Consider the following 21,582-nt stretch of genomic DNA (forward strand, 5'->3'; position numbering starts at 1 on the left):
CTTTATTCATTGCACATATAAAACATCTTTTACCTAAATGTTGAGAAAAAATGTGTGCCCTCTAACATACTTGCTACATTTTCACAAACTGAGAATTTTGTAGGCTGTAAATTTAGGATTTAAACTCCTAAAATCACATGAATTTAAAAATTATTATATGAACTACTTTATATGCCAAATGCCTGCAAAAATAATATTTGTTTTTAGTGCATATTGATAAGTAGCAGAATTTTTAAAATGGCATGGAAATGAGAAATTTCAGAAAGTTGTTATCTCTGGATGGGGGACAGAGATGAAGAGAAAAATCTTTAAAAAAGCAAACTGAAATCTAATTTAAAATCTTTATACCTTATAACTAGGTACATGATCGTCTATTTTATTTTTCTATGTTATAAAAATATTTTATTTAAGAAAGCAATAGTAGAATAAATCTTATCTAGATTGTCTGAAGAAACTCTTGTCCTGGGAAAGATAAGAATAGAGAATATCAAAAATGGAAGAAGGTAACTACAAGCTCAGTAGAATTACCATAGCAAAGGACAGTTGGGGACAACACCAGTCACTCCAAACACTTATGTGCCAGACACTATTTTAAGCACTGCACTTTCATTAATTCATTTAATCTCAAAATAGTCCTAGGATTTTAACCTCTATTAGAGAGATGAGATAATGAAGGCAAAGTGAGGTTGTTAAGTGGACTGGATCACACAGCTAGGAAGTGTCAGAACTCCATAGATTAAGCTTGATCACCACAGACAAAATCTAGACTTTAGGGCTCACTTGAAGGCAAGATGTCATGTTGAGTTTATGTTTAATTGTTTAAATTTTTAAAAAATATGTATACAAGTATATATTTATATCTTAATTGGTGTATATAAGATATTATATGTGTGTGCATATATATATATAATGTATTTCAAAAATACATGGTAAGAGAGTGTTAACTACAATGTCATGGAGTCTTTTTGTTAATTTTGTGTATTAGCTTCACACAGCATCTCCATGGAATTAATAGTTTTGGAACCTGTATTCCTTGGTAAGTGAACTTTTAATGCATTTTGTTTACTTCTGCAAATAAATGATATAGAATAAACAGTTTGAAACATTTCACAGATGTTCTTGAACTTATTTTACACAAAGCTAATAAACTGTCAGGACTGTGCCTTAGAGAACTAGAGTGGTGTCAAATAGGGTTCTGCTGACAAAACCATAGGAAACAACATCAGAAAGTTTGAATTCCTCCCCGTAAAGTCCTCGTGCTTGTTTTAACACATTTCTAAATAAATTTTTGTCTGTAATAGATTCTCAAGCTTAGAAGCCTCAGCAAAGACCCAGTGAATTGATGTTAAATATATAACCAGAGAGTCCTTAATCTCCTGATAGGTGTATAGGAAACTTACAAGGCCATAATTGATCTGTCAGCTTCCACTGAATTACTCAGGGCTGTGCTGCAGTCACACTGAATGCTGCAGCCATTCTATTCTCACGATTCACATACATCTGATCTTGCTTTAGGCTGAAATATTCTTCTTTACTTCTTAAATTACTCCTAACCTTTACTAGTTCTCTAAGCTTGTACAGTATTTTTTTCATTGACCATATTTTGACTCTTTGCAATTATCCCTTTACTTCTTTGCTTTTTGAGTAATTACCAGCACATTGCTGTAACTTATACATCCATTCTGAGGATCTAATATACAGTATAGTGGTGATGGATGTGTTAACTAATTTGATTGTAATAATCACCACATAATGTATATGTACATCGAATCATCACATTGTACACCTTAGGTATATACAATATTTATTTGTCAATTAGATATTTTAAAAAGAATAGATGAGGTAGGCCTATCACATGAGTCTGACTGAGACATCACACTTACAAGACACATCTAGTGGGCGGGGTCAAATTTTTACAAGTTGAATAGATGGATGCAGTGACGCACTCCTGTAGTCCCAGCTACTTGGGAGGCTGAGGCAAGAGAATACCTTGAGTCTAGGAGTTTTAGTTCAACCTGGGAAACATAGCAAAACCACATCTCTAAAAATTAAATAAGATGAAAAAAATTTATGAGTTGAGCTATAAGTAGATTCCAAGCTATAGGACGTTATTTGTGTAAGAATTGAGCATCAGCAAGATGAAGGATGAGATATTAGACAGTCTCAAATCCATGAAGCCCAAGTCTTTACAGGGACACAGGGAAATGGGAACACAAAGGCAGGAAGACTGCATTGGTGAGCCAGGCAAGCCTGCTTCAGTGGGGAACCCCATGTTCTGGCATCCATGCTGGCTGAACTCCCTGGTCACAATGCGAGATTAGGCTGAGTGAAAAGCTATAGGCCTTTCTGGGACCACAGAATGCAGAGCTGATAATGACATGATCAACAAAATATTTCTTAAAATCTCTCTCTCTCTTCTAAAATTAATTATAACCTTCCACCTAAAACAATTATATAATACCATTTCCTATTTTGTATTAGTTTTGCAATTAAATTCTTATGAAAGTGTTTTTTAAAATTAATGCCTCCTGACTGATTCATTTTTCTGGGTATAATCCTGATAGGCTTCACATTTACTTTCAAAATGGCTGCTCTCATTTTCAGAAAAGTATAATAAATACTATACCCACAGATATGGAAAACATGACAATTCTGAGAACATATTTTGATAATCTTCTCTCTGACCTATTGTAATTCTTCTGTAAAGCAAACACTATCTTGGATTAAGAGTATTTTATAGGCAAAGGCAGGGCAAGATGGCAGAATAGAAAGCTTCACTAATGACTCCTCCCCCACTGGCAAGAACACAAATATAACAACTATCTACACAAGGAAAGCACCTTCATAAGAACCAAAAATTAGGTGGGCACTCGCAGTACCTGATTTTAACTTTGTATCTCTGATAGAGGCACCAAAGAGGTATAAAAAAGTCTTCAATTGCTGATGCCACCGCTCCTCTACCCCTGGGCAACAGCTGCAGTGGTGTGGAGTGCATTTCTCAGCAGTTGGGGGAGGGAGGGCACAGCAACTGTGAGACATTAAACTCAGTGTTGTCTTGTTAGAATAGAAAGGAAAGTAGGACAAAACTCCGCTGCTGCCCACCTGTGGAGGGAGCATTTAAACCAGCCCTAGCCAGGGCACAATCCCAGACACCAGTGTTCTGAACTTGAGTTCCTGTAAAACTCCCCACCAAGGGCTAAAGTGAGTGGGTCTCTAAGTAAACTTGAAAGACGGTTTCGGCCACAAAAACTGCAACTCTTAGATGAGTCCTAGTGCTGAACTGGGCCCAAGAACAGTGAACTGGAGGGGCACGTGATCTACTGAGACACCAGCTGGGGAGACTAAGGGAGTGCTGGCAACACCCCTCCACTAACCGTAGGCTCCTTCATTCCCCCTTGAGGAGAGGAGAGGGAAGAGTGTGGAAGACTATTTTGCATCTTGGATACCGGCTGTCAGCCACAGCAGGGTAGTCCACCGGTCAGAATTGCAAGGTCTGTGCTCTAGGCTCTAGCTCCCAGGTGACATTTCTAGACACTCCCTGGGCCAGAAGAGAATCCACTGCCTTGAAGGGAAGGAATCAGTCCTGGCAGTACTCATCACCTGCTAATTGAAGAGCCCTTGGTCCCTGAATAACCAGCAGTGATACCTAGGTATTAACTACATCAAGGGCCTTGGGTGAGACTTACTAGTGAGGTAGAGAAACAGGTGGGCTCTTGAAGTCCCTGATTCCAGCATTTCTGAACCTGCCCTGTGCCAACGGGGAGCCCACTGCCCTAAAGGTCGAGTCTCAAGCCAGATAGCATTGCCAGTAGCCTGGCAATACTTCCCATGGGCCTGTGGTGGTGGCCATGAGATAAGGCCCCTCTGCCTTTGGAAAGGAGAGAAAAGAGTTGGAAGGGCTGCATCCTGTGGTTTGAGTGCCAGCCCAGCTGCAACACCAGTTACATTTCTAAGGTATTTTACTCTAGTTCCTGAATCCTTATTGGCACTTCTGGACCCACCTGGGGACCAGGGGAACTCACCACCCTGAAGGGAAGGACACAGGCTTGGGTGGCTTTGCCACCTGCTGATTAGAGAACCCCAGGTCCCTGATTGAACACAGGCAGTAGACAGGGAATAGCTATAGCAGGCCATGGGTGGGACCTAGAGCTATACTGGCTTCAATTCTGACCCACTACAGTCCTAATGGTGGTAGCCACAGGGGTGCTTGTGTTACTTTACCTCCAGTTTCAGGTGGCACAGGACAGAGAGAGAGAGACTCCCTTTCTTTGGAAGAAAGTAAGAAAAGAGAACAAGAGTCTTCTCCTTGTAATCCAGAGAATTCTCCCAGATCTTGTCCAAGATCACAGGGCAGTACCTCTGCGAATCTATAAGAAGCACACATTTCTGGCTTTGAGATGCCCCCTAAAGAAAATACAGCTTAGATCACAACACTCAAGTCCTTTCAAATATCTAGAAAGCCTTTCTAAGGACAGGTACCAACAGGCCCAGACTGTGAGGACTACAATAAATATCTAACTCTTCAATGCACAGACTCAGACAAACATCTATGAGTATTAACAACCAGGAAAATATGTTCTCACCAAATAAACTATAAGACACAGGGATCAATCCTAGAGAAACACAGATATGTGCCCTTTCAGATAGAGAATTCAAAATAGGTGTATCAAAAAACTCAAAGAAATACAAGATAATACAGAGAAGTAATTCAGAGTTTTGTCAGATAAATTTAACAAAGATGGTGAAATAATTAAAAAGAATCAAGCAGAAATTCTGGAACTGAAAAAATGCAACTGACATACTGAATGTGTCAGTCTTTTAATAGCAGAATTTATCAAACAGAAGAAAGAGTTAGTGGTCTTGAAGACAGACTGCTTAAAAATACACAGTCAAGGAGACACAAGAACAAAGAATGGAAAACAATGAAACATGCCTCTAGAATCTAGCAAATGGCCTCAAACAGGCAAATATAAGAGTTATTGACCTTAAAGAGGAGGCAGACAAAGAGATAGAAGTAGAACATATATTCAAAAGGATAATAACACAAAACTTCCCAAACCTAGAGGAAGATGTAGATTCAAGTACAAGAAGGTTACAGAACACCAAGCAAATTTAACCCAAAGAAGACTAGCTCAAGGCATTTAATAATCAAACTCCCAAAGATAAAGGATAAATAAGTGATCCTAAAAGCAGCATGAGAAAAGAAACAAATAACATACAATGAAGCTCCATTACCTCTGGCAGAAGACTTTTCATTGGAAACCTTACTGGCCAGGAGAGAGTGGCATGACACATTTAAAGTGCTGAAGGAAAATCCTTTTTATGCCAGAATAGTATATCCACTGAAGATACCCTTCAAGCATGAAGGAGCAATAAAGACATTCCCAGACAAACAAAAGCTGAGGGATTTCATCATCAGACCTCTCCTACAAGAAATGCTAAAGAGAGTACTTCAATCAGAAGGAAGGACATTAATGAGCAGTGAGTAATCATCTAAAGATACAAAACTCACTGATAATAGTAAGTACAAGAAAAACACAGAATATTATAACACTGTAAGTTTCGTGTGTAAACTACTCTTATCCTAAGTAGAAAGATTAAACAATGAGTCAATCAAAAACAATAATTATGACAACTTTCAAGACATAGACAGTTTAATATCTTAATAAATAGAAACACAAAAAGTTAAGAAGCAGGTAAAAAATCAAAGTATAGAGTTTTTGTATTTTTTGTTTATGCATATAATGTTAAATTGTTATCAACTCAAAATAATGGGTTATAAGATAATATTTGCAAGTCTCGTAATGACCACAAACCATAAAAACATACAACAAATACACAAAAAATAAAAAATAATAATCGAAATCATATCACCAGAGAAAATCATCTTCACTAGAAGATAGGAAGGAAAAAAAATAAGAAAGAGAAGACCACAAAATGACCTGAAAAATAAATGGAAAAATTACAGGTGTAAGTCCTTACTTATCAATAATAATATATTAGTGTAAATATACTAAACTCTCCAATCAAAGACATTAAGTGGCTGAATGAATGAAAAAGCAAGACTTACTGATCTGTTGCCTATGGGATATACACTTCACCTATAAAGACACACAAAGACTGAAAATAAAGGGATAGAAAAAGATATTCTATGCCAGTAGAAGCCTAAAAAGAACAAAAGTAGCTATAATTGTATTAGCAAAATAGATTTCAAGACAAAAACTTTAAGAAGAGGAAAAGAAGGACAGTATACAGTAATAAAGAGGTTAATTCAGCAAGATGATATATAAATTTAAATATGTATATGTGCCCAACAGTGGAGCACCCAGATATGTAAAGGAAATAGTGTTAGATCTAAACAGAGAGATAGGCCCGAATATAATAATACCTGGAGATTTCAACATCCCACTTCCAGTATTGGAAAGATCTTTCAGAAAGAAAATCAACAAAAAAACATTGGACTTAATCTGTACTATAGACCAAATTACATAATAGATATTTACAGAACATGTTATTCAATGGTCGCACAATACACATTCTTTTCCTCAGCACATTGATCATTCTCAAGGAAAGATCATATGTTAGGTCACAAAACAAGTCCTAACCATTCAAAAAAACTGAAATAATATCAAGCATCTTTTCTGATCACAATGGAATAAAACTAGAAATTAATAACTAGAAAAATTTTGGAAATTATAGAAATACCCAGATATTAAACAAAATGTTCCTGAATGACCAGTGAGTCATTGAAAAAATTAAGAAGGAAATTGAATTTTTTTGCACAATAAAGGAAACACAAGATACCAAAACTGTGGGGTAGAGCAAAAGCAGTACTAAGAGAGAAGTTTATAGCTATAAGTGTCTACATAAAAAAAAAATCAAATAAACAACTTAGTGCCTCGTCTTATGGAACTAGAAAAAGAAGAGCAAACCAAACCCAAAATTGGTAGAAGAAAAGAAATAATAAATATCAGAGCAGAAATAAATGAAATTGAAATTAAGGAAACAATACAAAAGATCAATGCCACAAAAGTTGGTTTTATTAAAACATTAAACAAAATTGAAAAACCTTTGCCAGATAAAGAAAAAAATGAAATATACAAATAAATAGAAACACAAATGAAAATGAAGATGTATTTGTCTGTTTTCACCCTGCTATTTATAGATTAATTTATCAATATAAGAGGTTTAATTGACTCACAGTTCCACATGGCTGGGGAGGCCTCAGGACGCTTATAATCATGGCAGAAGGTGAAGAGAAAGCAAGGTACATCTTATATGGCAGCAGGAGAGAGAGTGCATGCAGGGAAAACTGCCACTTTTAAAACCATCAGATCTCATGAGAACTCCCTCACTATCATGAGAACAGCATGGGAGAAACCACCCCCATAATCCAATTGCCTTCCAACAGGTCCCTCCCTGGACAAGTGGGGATTACAATTCAAACTAAGATTTGGGTGGGTACATGGAGCCAAATTGTATCATTCTGCCCTGGCCCCTCCCAAATTTCATTTCCTTCTCACATTGCACAATCAATCATGCCTTCCCAACAAGTCCCCCAAAGTCTTAACTCATTCTAGCATTAACTCAACAATCCAAGTCCAAAGTCTCATCTGAGACAAGGCAAGTCCCTTCCGCCTTTGAGCCTGTAAAATCAAAATCAAGTTATCAAGTTAGTTACTTCCAAGACTCAACGGGGGTACAGGCATTGGGTAAATGTTCCCATTCCCAGTGGGAGAAATTGGCCAAAACAAAAGGGTTGCAGGCCCCATGCAAGTCCAAAACATGGCAGGGCACTCATTAAATTTTAAAGCTCCAAAATATGTCCTTTGACTCCATGTCTCCCACTCAGGGCATGCTGATGCAAGGGGTAGTGGACTAGTCCATTTTCACACTGCTATAAAGAACTACCCAAGACTGGGTAATTTATAAAGGAACAAGCACAGGCAACCAAAGCAAATATGGACAAATCAGGTTAAGTCTTAAGCAGAGCATAAAGGTTTGGAACATTTGCCCCCAAACAATGTGGTAGAACATAAAAAAGCATTTTCTGGGGAGAAATTCAAGCCGGCTGCATCAGTAACAAGGAGCCGAATGTTAATAGCTAAAGAAATGGGGAAAATATCTCCAAGGCATTTCAGAGATCTTCAGGGCAGCTTCTCCCATTACAGGCCTGGAGGCCTAGGAGGGTAAAATGGTTCTGTGGGCAGGGCCCAAGCCCTGCTGCTCCGTGCAGCCTCGAGATATGGTGCCTTGCATTCCAGTTGCTCTAGCTTCAGCTATGGCTAAAAGGGGCCAACATAGAGCTCAGGCTTAAAAAGTTAAGTTAAAAAGCTTGGGCACAGCAGCCAGGTGCAGTGGCTCATGCCTGTAATCCCAGCACTTTGGGAGGCTGAGGTGGGTGGATCATGAGGTCAGGAGATCGAGACCACCCTGGCTAACATGGTGAAAGCCCGTCTCTACTAAAAATACAAAAAATTAGCCAGGCATGGTAGCGGGCATGGTGCCTGTAGTCCCAGCTACTCAGGAGGCTGAAGCAGAGAATGGTGTGAACCCAGGAGGCAGGGTTTGCAGTGAGCAGAGATCTCGCCACTGCACTCCAGCCTGGACAACAGAGTGAGACTTCGTCTCAAAAAAAAAAAAAAAAAAAAAAAAAAGACTTGGGCACAGGAAAGAAAACAATCAACAGAGTGAAGAGACAACCCACAGAATGGGAGAAAATATTTTTCAACTACCCATCAGACAAATGATTAATAACCAGAATATGTAAGAAGTTCAAACAACCACAGGAAAAAAAACTAATAATCTGATCAAAAATGGGCAAAAGATTTGAATAGAGATTTCTCAACAGAAAACATACAAATGGCAAACAGGCATATGAAAGGGTGATCCACATCATTTACCATCAGAGAAATGCAAATCAAAACTATAGTGACATATTATCTCACCCAAGTTAAAATAGCTTATATCCAAATGATAAATGCTAGCAAAGATGTGCAGAAATGGTAACCCTCCTACACCATTCATGGAAATGTAAATTTGTACAACCACTATGAAGAACAGTTGGGAAGTTCTTCTGAAAACTAAAAGCTACCATATCATTCAGCAATCCCACTGCTGGGCACACACCCAAAGGAAAGGAAATCAGTATACTGAAGAGATAGTTGCATAGCCCAACAGGTGACTATAGTCAATAATAATTTAATTGCACATTTTTAGATAACTAAGAGTATAATTGGATTGTTTATAACACAAAAAAAATAAGTGCTTGAGGGAATGGATACCCCATTTTCCACGATGTGATAATTATGCACTTCATGCCCATATCAAAACATCTCAAGTACTCCATAAATATATACAACTACAATGTAAGAAAAGTTAAAAATAAACAAGAATGTTTTATCATAGTTACAAAAGAGATTCTTATGGTGCACAAGGGAAGAGATTAAACATAGCCTGAGAGGTAAACTGAACTTGTAAACAAAAGTTATTGAAAACACAATGGCCACAATGGCCAGTTGTTCATTTGCCATTTCCGATTGTTTTTGAAAGCATGCCAATTTCACAATCTTTTCTTGTACTTTAAGGCTCAGTCAGTGACAGACAGAAGATATTAACATGGATCAAGGCTTGAAATGTCTCAGACCCAAATCCAAACTTCTGGGGAGACATACTTGTTGAGAATTGTGGGTCCAATTGTGGACCCATGAGACCACTGTGCTCATGGATGCATTGCAAAAACCATGGAGTGGCTGAGCAGAGAGGCTAGAAAACATCCACGAGACTGGCTGTTCTGTACTTTGGGTCACCGCCTGACTTATCTGCTAGGTATACCCTGTGGTGGACATGGTCAAGGGACACTCAGAGCCACACCTTTTCCACCATATGGCCATCCCTGCTTCTTCTATAGGTCTCTTGCCACCAATCTTCTGATCTTGCCCTTTCTATACCCCTGACCAACAAGCCAAGCAATTCACTGCTGTACCAATGTGTTTGCATGCTGCAGGTCACCTAACATTCCAGACAGAGTAGACACCAAGTGTATTGTCCCCTAGATCTCCCTTTTGAGAAGATTTTATTTTACCACTTCATTTAGGGCCATCCCTTAGTCTCTATCAGTTAACCATAAAGCCACAAAAGTGGGTGAACAAGAGGCAGTGACTCCAGCTCTCTCTAGGTGGCGTAGGAGTCTGGTATACCTATTTATTTAATTTACCTGTGTCTTTTGAACCAGCTCAAGCCTAGAGCCTGACACTGTATTTCATTATACAGCAGATTGCTATTGAACCTGTCTAAAGTATGATTCAGAAGTTTCAAAAACACACAGCTCATGATGGACAAGACAGTTCAGGGAAAAGTAACTTTTTTTTTCCATCAGAAGCTTAATTTCTACTAGGTGTCAGTGACACACAAGGAGCTGATTTTCAAGCAGAGCATAACCTTGCACCAGAACTCGAGGAGTATGTGCCGGTCTCACTGGGGCTTGTCAGAGACTCACTTAACATCATTTCCTACAACATCGTTAGCATTTTCCGATCTTCTGGCCTTTAGTCTCAAGTGGCAGAGCAACTTGCTCTATAGCCTAGGTTATGCTGCAGAGCATTCTCTTGCTCTGGGACCCACTTGAGGCTGAAAGCATCTCTCAGTGAATAGGTTGCCTCAATATTTCCAAATGTTATGCTGCTTCCATAACTTTTTGAAGCCTGATAAACACCACTATCTTTCTTACTGCAAGCTGCAACAATTTGTTCTTTACCTGAACAGGGGTTACACTGGCAATGCAGGAGAGCACTAGATTCAAACACCTGACTGATTCTCAGGTGTATCAATCTTTGAGTCATGTAGAGTACATATCTGCTACTCCTAGTTCACCAATTAGCTGGACTTTATTATAATATGGACTTATGTGATACTTTTTCAAATAAAAAATACACAAAGTCTCTGTAGCTTCTACAATAACAGGAGATCAGGAGTTAACACTGCTCTATAGCAAGATGGTGAAGGTGAATTACTCTCCTTGCCATTCAAGGATGAACTACTGTTTATTTCCTCTGATTGGTATCAAGCAGAAAGTAGGTATTTGTACAACAAAATTAAAAAAATAGTATAACATACAGCCATGTAGTTTTGTGAATCAGTAGTTAAATCCTGTTAGACTTATTATTTATGTTCTATTGTATGACTTTGCTCCAATGCTTTTATCCTTTCAGTTGTCAGACATTTGAGTTCTTTCTAGTTTGAGGGTATTAAGAATAAAGCCACTGTGAAGTTTCATGTACAATTATTTTTGTGAACATATGTTTTCCCTTTTTGGGGGTAGGGGTGGAATTGCTTATTCTTATGTAAAGATATGTTTAACTTTGTAAGAAATTTCTAAATTGTTCTTTTAAGTGGATGTATCATTTTATATATTCACCAGTAATATATGAGTTCTATTTGCTCCACATCCTCATCAAAATTGTTATTGTCAGTGTCAGGCCTCTGAGCCCAAGCTAAGCCATCATATCCCCTGTGACCTGCACGTACACATCCAGATGGCCGGTTCCTGCCTTAACTGATGACATTCCACTACAGAAGTGAAAATGGCCAGTTCTTGCCTTAACTGATGACATTGTCTTGTGAAATTCCTTCTCCTGGCTCATCCTGGCTCAAAAGCTCCCCTACTGAGCACCTTGTGACCCCCACTCTGCCCACCAGAGAACAACCCCCCTTTGACTGTAATTTTCCTTTACCTACACAAATCTTATAAAACGGCTCCACCCCTATCTCCCTTCGCTGACTCTCTTTTCGGACTCAGCCAGCCTGCACCCAGGTGATTAAAAGCTTTATTGCTCACACAAAGCCTGTTTGGTGGTCTCTTCACACGGACACACATGAAAGTCAGCCTTTTAAAATTTTACTACATCTCATGAATATGCACAGGCAGAACATTGTGAGTTAATTCAATGTGACAACCAATGACAGTGAGCAGTTTTCTATGTGTTTATTGGCCATTTATATATCTTCCTTTCTAAAGTGTCCCTGTAAATTTTTGCCCCTCTATTTCTGAGTACATTATTTGTCTTATTATTATTTAATTATAACTTTCTTTATTCTGGATGCAAGTTCTTTGTCAGATGTTATGTGTTACAAGTATTTTTTCCAATCTGTACCTGTACTACATATTTTCTTTTGTTTTTTAGAAAGCAGATTTTTTTATTTTAGTGAAGTCCAATTTACCAATTTTCCTTTAGAGTCAATATATTTTGTGTCTTTTCTAAAAAAAAATCTTTGCCAATCCCAAGCTTTTAATTGGTTTTTAATCTCACATCGTGATCAAAAGAAGAGACCTGTAGATCAAAGAACTATTTTTTGAGAGATTTTTAGGAAGTTATTCAAAGTCGTATAATAAGATTCTTTGAAACAAATTCTTTTCACCTGATGCTTTCACTAGTAATGAACAAAACAGGGCTTTTCTTTATTTCCTATATGGGCTTTTATACTACAATATCTACATACCTGAGAACCTGCAAATAGTCAAAAGTCAACATATCAAAACAACTATTTTATTAGAAAAGTAATGATGTAGTAAACAAGGTGTGTCACACTTAAAAGAATAAATTAAATTTTCCATAAGATATTCAAATGTAAGTGTTAATTCAAAAATAGATTTTAATATAGCTGTATATCTTAATTTCAACCTGGAGCTACACGTTCATTAATAAAAATTGCTTTCAATAATCTTTTTTTTCTCTCTGACACTTTTCCTGGTCTTGTAGTTTTCTCACATCACAATACATAATAGAGAATATAAACAATAAACAATAAAACACAGTGTTTCATTTTAGAAGAGAGTTCAAATAGAGGAGTCGACTAGCAAAGAGATCTGAGTATTTCTACATATTTTATAAAAGCTTTTTCTTATTCCTGAGGGTAGAAAGAAGAGCTTTCTTCACATTACCATAGAACCAGTAATGGTATGCACCCAGTGAGTTGTGGGTGTGATTCAATTCCTTTGAAAAGATTCCTGCTTTAAAAGAAATGCCTGCATTTGAAAATGCAGGTTACAATGCCACTTATAATGGCTGCAATGTTATTCTGAATGCTTTTATTCAATTTAATCTTAAAATAGTTTTGTGGAATTTTTTTTTCTCTAAAAAACTTCCACATATCTGTGAAAAAAAAAAGCAGCCCCTTCACCCTCTACTTTCTGCTTGAGAATTTCTTCACTTTTTTCCCCCCTAAAGAAGGTATGGTTAGTTCTATGCCTCAAGACTGTGTCAGATAGAATCTCAACAAATATAGAAGAAAACTGCCTGAGAAATATACCCCTAATTAATATGGTAACGAGGCTATATGTTTCCTTGACTCTTCAAAATCTTTTAATTATGAAATTAGTTTAATCACTATTGTATTTTAGAAACATGTTACTATTATAGGTATGTTGAGAATCAATGGGAAAAAATACAGTTTATATGAATATAATATAAGATGAAATCAGTAGTGTCAGATGAACTATGTTAAAGTAAATTTAAACCCAAATTTTACTTCAAAGTTATCTAAACTTGTTTGGCTATTGCTTAAGTAATTAAAGAAAAACTGTGTATACATTGAGCATGAAATATGATGTATTAGCACAAAGTCCACCAAATAGAAGATGCCTAACAAACCTTTGTTGTCGATCAATTTGTAGCACTATCATGACTTGATGCCTTTCTTTCTGACAATCACAAAGATAATTTTAGGTAATATTGTATTACAGGATTTAAGGCTGTGAGCATTCTCCTAGTGACAGACTTCTTCAGAAAGTCTACAACTAACTAATGAAATTACGAAGGTTAATGTTAAGGAAAAAATCCACATTGCGAGAGCTGGAACACAAATTTCTAATGCAATAAAATGTTGAGTGCCATTTTAAGAAACAATTCTCAGACTACAAATGCACTGCTCAAAGTATGCCAAATACCTGCCGCTTAGCTAAAAAACTGAGACTCTTAACATAAAATATGGGACCTAGTTTTTGATACGATTTTTAATACATAGTAGGATTCATATTTTACTTATTTACTTGGATCAGTGCAATTAATTTTTCAACATTTCTTCATTTATACAATTATGAATGTTTATTAATTTTACTAAGAAATATTTTATTTTCTGTTCATATCCAAATGTCTGATTGCAATTAGTTTTTAAGCTAAGCTTTCTGATGGTTCCCTGATTTTACCTCAAATTAATGAATGTAATGCTGGTTTTCTGGAGACATCTTTGATCCACACATTTCAGATAAAATACTACTTTGTCCAGCACTGAAAGTATATAAATATTATCTTCAAAAACCCAAATAGATTAAATATATTTTCTGACAGAATGCAATGCACAAAGTGTCAAATAATTATTGGTCATATTAATGAGCAAGACATAATCCTATTCAATCTAGAGAAGATAAAATATTTACTCCAAATGCTAACAACAAAGTTACATAAACATTTAAGAATGCAACTCCTTGGAATACTTTTTCAGAAAATGCAAGTAGATATACTGGTAATGACAACAATAATTAGCAATGCAATAATCATTAGTTTTATCCCTACTATATTTGATTCACTGATAGGGAATTTGTTATATATATATATATATAAAATATACAATCAATGTGCTATTTATTGTATATAAATCATATAAAATAAATGTACTATTTACTGTATATATAAAGTGTATATATACAATACATTTATTATTTATTATGATAACCTTTGTATTATGCTGCTGAAAGGTGAGGGAATCAAGGTGTTAACTGATGCATTAATTTACAAACTGTCACATACGGTAAGTGAGAAAATTAGCTTTTTCATTCAGACTTCAATCAGTTCTTTGAGATATCTTCAACCCTTTGCCATTTAAAGGTAAAATCATTTTATATTTAATATGATTCACAATAGATGATGTGAATTCAAACAGAGCAGATATGTGATCTACTCTTCAAATATATGAGTGCATTTTATTTACATCTGTTTATCTAAGGATCATTGCAGTCTGAATTATTAACAAATTCAAAGGAGAAACATTTTAAACCAAAGTCATTTCATATGTCTGTCTTAAAGTTGTCATGTATCAAGTGCATTGAATTTCACTTAATATAATTTATTTTGACAGTCTATTTTTAGGATAAGGTCCTTCATTTGCATATCTTGGTTAATGTTTTTATTTCCACTTTTATCTTCTATTAATTATAATTTTGAAGATAATATATTATTGTTAGTTAATTGTAATAATACAGTGTCTGTTCTGCATTCCTTTTTATTGTCTTCATCCTTTCTTCATTACTCTCACATCTGAGCCAATTTCCTGAATTTATCATTTGCCTTGAATGTATTTTTTCATTGTTCTTTGTTGTAAGTCTTTTGTTGTATTGTAATTCTGATGTGTTTGTACTTTTAATATATACAGTTATGCTCATATCTTATTAATGACACTTTTATTTATACCAGAATATACTGGGACCATTTCCTAATATGTCCTGTTGTAGAGAATAAACATATTTCAGATAAGACACCTCTTGGATCTTGTTTGCACATTGCTCTTTTCATAGGCCCCACGTGCTGCAGTGTATGTCAGAGGGGTCTATGGCTGGGTAAGTGTGGTTCTAAGTTGGCCCCTGATTTAAATTGACTCATGATTTGTTTTCAAAATTTGCTCTTTTTGTTTTTTTTTTGTTTTTTACGAGATGCGTCAGTGGTCAATTTTCTGTCAATGACAACTCATTGTCAAAGGTGAACATTGAAACACATATTTCCCTCAAAGATTGTGATTCTCAGACTTTATCAACTATATAATAAACACCTCAAATACTAGGAGGTGAAGTAATTAGTGAGCTAAATGGTGCCTCTTCAAACTGCAGGTTTCAAGGCTGAGTGAGACCTGAGCTGAGGGAAGAGACAGAGCTGTAAAACAGATGAGGTTTTGAACGTTTGATGTTATGTAGACTGGGGTTTTTGCTCTCTGAAAGTGAGATTGTTCATTAATAATTAAACTATGTCTAAAATAGCTAAGGGATCTGTCTATTATATAATCCAGAATCAGATAAGTGAAAACCAATGATGCACTTTGAAAGACAGTAGTTTTGAGAAAAAAAATAAAGTGATTAAATGATCTCCACAGACATCCCCTCTCTCAGTAAGCCATGTCTATCTCTGACTGAGCTCCTGTCGACTTGAAAGCCTGTGGACAACGGTGTACAAATGAGCTGCACCTGGCACTTTTCTTCTGGGGATACTGTGCCAGAAAAAGCTACCCAAGCTCTGGGCAACTGAAATTTACTATCGCTGCTGAATCTAAACCTTTCCACTGTTTCATGCATCTTTATAAGTATTTATGGGTTGAAGTTCCTGGTGTTGACACTTAAAACACATTCCAGCTACATTGCAAGTATTCTTCACACAATAGAACCTTATACTAAGGTTTCTTTTTATTTTTCATTAAAAAAAAACAGAAATGTATTGTCTCACATTTTTGGACACCAGAAATCCAAAATCAAAGTGTCAACAGAACTAGGATTCCTCTGAAACACGTAGAGGAGAGTCCCTGTTTGCCTCACCGCAGCTTCCGATGTTTGCCAGCAGTCCTTGCCATTCCTTGTCTTACAGCAGCAACACTTTTGTCCCTGCATCTGTCATCACGTGGATTCTCCTGTGTGTGTCTCTGTCTCTGTGTGTCTGCTCTCTATAAGGACACCAGTCATATTGGATTAAGGGCTTATCCTACTCCAGCATGACCTCATTTTACTCATCCTACCTAATTACCATCTACAATGACCCTATTTCCAAAGAAGATCATATTCTGAGCTACTGGTAGTAGTTAGGTCTTGAACAAAAATAGATTTAGTGAGATATAGTGAATATTCAAAGAGATGACATATTTAATGTGTACAATTTGATGAGTTTAGACATATGAAAATAGGAATGATATTACCACAATGAAGGTGGTATGTTTTGGCTGTGTCCCCACCCAAATCTAATCTTGAATTGTAGCTCCTACAATTTCCATGTGTAGTAGGAGGGACTTGGTGGGAGATAATTGAAACATGGGGGTTGTTTCCCCCATACTATTCTCCTGGTAGTGAGTAAGTCTCACAAGTTCTGATGGTTTTATAAAGGGAAACCCCTTTTGCTTGGCTCTCATTTTCTCTATTGTCTGCTGCCATATAGGACATGCCTTTCACCTTTTGCTATGATTGTGGTGCCTCCCAGCCACGTGGAACTGTGGGTCCACTAAACCTCTTTTTCTTTATAAGTTACCCAGTGTCAGGTATGTCTTTATCAGTAGCATGAAAACAGGCTAATATAGTAAATTGATACCAGGTAGTGGGGTGCTGCTGTAGAGACACCTGAAAATGTGTAAGCAGCTTTGAAACTGGGTAACAGGCAGAGGTTATAATAGTGTGGAGGGCTCACAAGAAGACAGGAAAATGTGGTAAAGCTTGGAACTTCCTAGAAACTTGTTGAATGGCTTTGACCAAAATGCTGATAATTATATGGACAATGAAATCTGGGCTGAGGTGATCTCAGATGGAGATGAGGAACTTACTGGGAACTGGAGTAAACGTGATTCTTGCTATGTTTTAGCAAACAGACTGGTGGCATTCTGCCCCTGCCCTAGAGATTTGTGGAACTTTGACTTGAGGGAGATGATTTAGGGTATCTGTCAGAAGAAATTTCTAAGCAGCAAAGCATTCAAGAGGTGGCTTGGGTGCTTTTAAAAACATTCAGTTTTAAAAGGATAACACAGCATAAACGTTTGGAAAATTTTCAGTCTGCAATGCAATAGAAAATAAAAACCGATTTTCTGAGAAGAAATTCAAGCTGGCTGCAGAAATTTGCATAAGTAATGAGAAGCCAAATGTTAATCACCAAGATTATGGGGAAAATGTCTCCAGGACATGTCAGAAGTCTTCACAGCAGCACCTCCCATCATAGGCCTGGAGGCCTAGGAGGGAAAAATGGTTTTATAGACCAGGCCCAAGTCCTCCCTGCTGTGTGCAGCCTAGGGACTTGGTGCCTTGCATCCCAGTCACTCCACCCATAGCTAAATGGGGCCAAGGTGCAGCTCAGGCTGTTGCTTCAGAGGGTGCAAGCCCCAAGCTTTGGCAGCTTCCACTTGATGTTGAGCCTGCAGGTGCACAGAAGTCAAGAATTGAGGTTTGAGAACCTTCACCTAGATTTCAGAGGATGTACGGAAACATCTGGATGCCCAGGTAGAAGTTTGTTGCAGGGGTGGTGGCCTCATGGAGAACCTCTGCTAGGCCAGTGTGGAAGGGAAATGTGGGGTGGGAGTCCCCACATGGAGTCCCTACTGGGGCACTGTCTAGTGGAGCTGTGAGAAGGAGGCCACCATCCTCCAGACCCCAGAATGGTAAATCCATCAACAGCTTGCACCATGTGCCTGGAAAAACCACAGGCACTCAGTGCCAGCCCGTGAAAACAGCCAGGAGGAGGATCATACCCTGAAAAGCCACAGAGGTGAAGCTGCCCAAGGCCATGGGAGTCTACCTCTCTCATCAGTGTGACCTGGATGTGAGACATGGAGTAAAAGGAGATCTTTTTGGAGCTTTAAGATTTGACTGCCCCACTGGATTTCAGAATTGAATGTGGCCTTTGGCCCCTTTGTTTTGGCCAATTTCTCCCATTTGGAATAGGAATATTTATCTAATTTCTGTACCCCCATTGTACCTAGGAAGTAACTAACTTGCTCTTGGTTTTACAGGCTCAGAGGCAAAAGGGACTTGCCTTGTCTCAGATGAGACTTTGGACTGAAGGCTTTTGAGTTAATGGTGAAATGAGTTAAGACTTTGGGGAAGTGTTGGGAAGGCATGATTGTTTTAAAATGTAAAAACATGGGATTTGGGAGGCTCCAGGGTTGGAATGACATGGTTTGGTTGTGTCCCTACCCAAATCTCATCTTGAATTGTAGCTCCCACAATTCCCACGGGAGGGACCCACTGGGAGATAATTGAATAATGGGGGTTGTTTCCCTCATATTGTTCTCCTGGTAGTGCTTAAGTCTCATGAGATATGATGATTTTAAAGGGAAAACCCCTTTCACTTTGCTCTCATTTTCTCTCCTGTCTACTGCCATGTAAGACACGCCTTTCACCTTGCACCATGATTGTGAGGCCTCCCCAGCCACATGGAAATGTGAGTCTGTGAAACCTCTTTCTCTTTACAAATTACCCAGTCTCAGATATGTCTTTATTAGCAGCTCCAAAAAGGACTAACACAGAAGGTAATACACAGAGCCAGCACCTTCCAAAGTTCACTTGTGTCCTTTGTTTTTGTTGTATTGTTGTTATTGTTGTTGCTTGTGGTAAGAACATTTCTTAACATGAGATTCCCTCTCTTAACAAATGTTGAAGTGTGTATCATTACATTGTAAACTATAGGCACTATGTTATACAGCAGAATAAGCTGTCTTTTAAAATCTTTCCTTTCAAAACTGAAGATCACTCAAGCCAATGTTTCTCATACTGGGATGTGAATATCCAAAAGGCAAAAGAACGGTACATTTTTTTTTAGTTACTCTTTTCCTTTCAAAGATTTTTAAGAAAAAATTAACTAGATTACTTAAAATATACTGTAACAAATGGATATATCACACAATGAGATATAAAGCTGCAATACATTTTAGACATTCTGCTACAGGTTTACATGTGGCTCCCTTATGTGTGGAAGGGGTCATGGAGAGGGTACTTCCAATTTCTTGGGCCAGTAGGAGAGCTCTCAAAACTGTCAAATATGAGGCCACGTTGTCACTAAACTGCTGCATTGTTTAAACTTCTACATTCAAAGAAGCCAAATTCTTCCATCACTTCTTTGAAGCTAGGAGAAATATTGGCAGCTTATTTGTCATGTTATCATCGATTGAACTTTGAAGACAGTTGTTAAATCTTTCATATTATTTTCTATTTTTCAAAAAATCCATTACTTAATTTTTGCTTATAAAATTTACTTCCATTTCATTTGTTTTTCTCTTAAAGAAATTATCTCTTGTACAATTTGTACAAAAATATACAATTTGTATATTGTACTGAGAAAGGCAGAAGAACATGTTATTAATTGCTGTGGTTAAACCATTAGGCTTGTACAAAACCTTTCAGCTAAAAATATATGTATGAAACCTAGGAGACAGTATTCGTTTTCACTGTCTTAATCTTTCCTCAAAGATAGATCCCATTTATCTGTGTTTAGATAATTTTATTTCTACTGAACACTTTACTCTTATAATTTTATTTTTCTCATTATTGTTGCTTTATAGTATTACAAATATAAGTATACTACAGGTTACTTATTCTACTGTTGATGTTTGTTTTCTCCCACAATTTTGGCCATTTCCAGTTAAACTCTTCTGTGTTTCTTCTGATGAACAAATCTACACATACATGCCTAGCAAGGGAATGGCTAGGACATAGAATATGAGCATGTTCAGCAAAAATAGATGCTGCCATTTAACCAAAGTGTTTGTACTTTCAACTGCACTGTGAGAGTCTTCCCACCAGTATCCTCCAACAATAACGTGGTCTTCTCCTCATGCTTCTACTTGCATTTTCCTGAGGATTAATGAAGTTGAGAAGCTTTGTGTTTATTAGGAAATTTTATATCCACTTAGTGAAGTGCTGATACAAAACACCTGTCTATTTTTAAATAGAGTTAAATTATTTTTACTTACCGATTTTGAGGACCTCTTTATATATTTTGGAGATGTTTCCTTTGTAAGGATATAAAGAGAGTCAACTTTCATTCATAGATTCTGTACTGGCACATTCATCAACTCACCAAAATTTATCAGTAACTACAAAATCAACACTTACGGCATCTTTGTGATCATTCACATACATGTGCATGGTGGTAAAAAATGTGAGTGGAGTTTTCTTACACACATGTTATCAGCTGAGCTTGAAAAAGGTGATGCGCTGTCTTCCTGTTTCAGCTTCATACAGAGATGAGGAGAAGATGCAGGGGGTATAGGGCAGTGCAGTGCAAGGAACTCTGGATCTCGGGTCAGTTGGACAGGATGTGAATTGCAGTTCTGACAGGTGTTAGCACGGGACCTCAAACAAGTCACTTAAACACTTAAACATGCTGAACATCATTTTCTTTTTTCGTAAAATAAAGAAAATAGCATCTACCAGGATTTAGGATTATAATGCATGTGAGATATTATAAATATATATATATAAAATATGAATTTATGTACAATAATTGTTAAATATTCACTAACTGCAACATTTTTATAAAACATAACTACTTTGATTAATAAGAATTGAGCCTGATATAGAAATAATCTCATAATCTGTGCTTGGCTTTTTACTCTTGTAGTGGTGTCCTTGATTAATAGAATTTTATAGTAGTTCAGAGAAATATATAATTTTTTATCCTTTATGGTCAGTGGTTTTTGCGAACTGTTTATAAAAATCTTTGCCTATATCAAGGCATAAATATATTGTTCTATGTATTATTATATGTTTTATTTTTATCTTCTAAATGTGGATATACAGTCACCAAAAACTAATTTTTATATATGGTGTGAGATAGAGGTTAAGAGTCATTTTCC

This window comes from Gorilla gorilla, chromosome 6 (assembly GCF_029281585.2).
Source record: "Gorilla gorilla gorilla isolate KB3781 chromosome 6, NHGRI_mGorGor1-v2.1_pri, whole genome shotgun sequence".
NCBI lineage: Eukaryota > Metazoa > Chordata > Mammalia > Primates > Hominidae > Gorilla > Gorilla gorilla.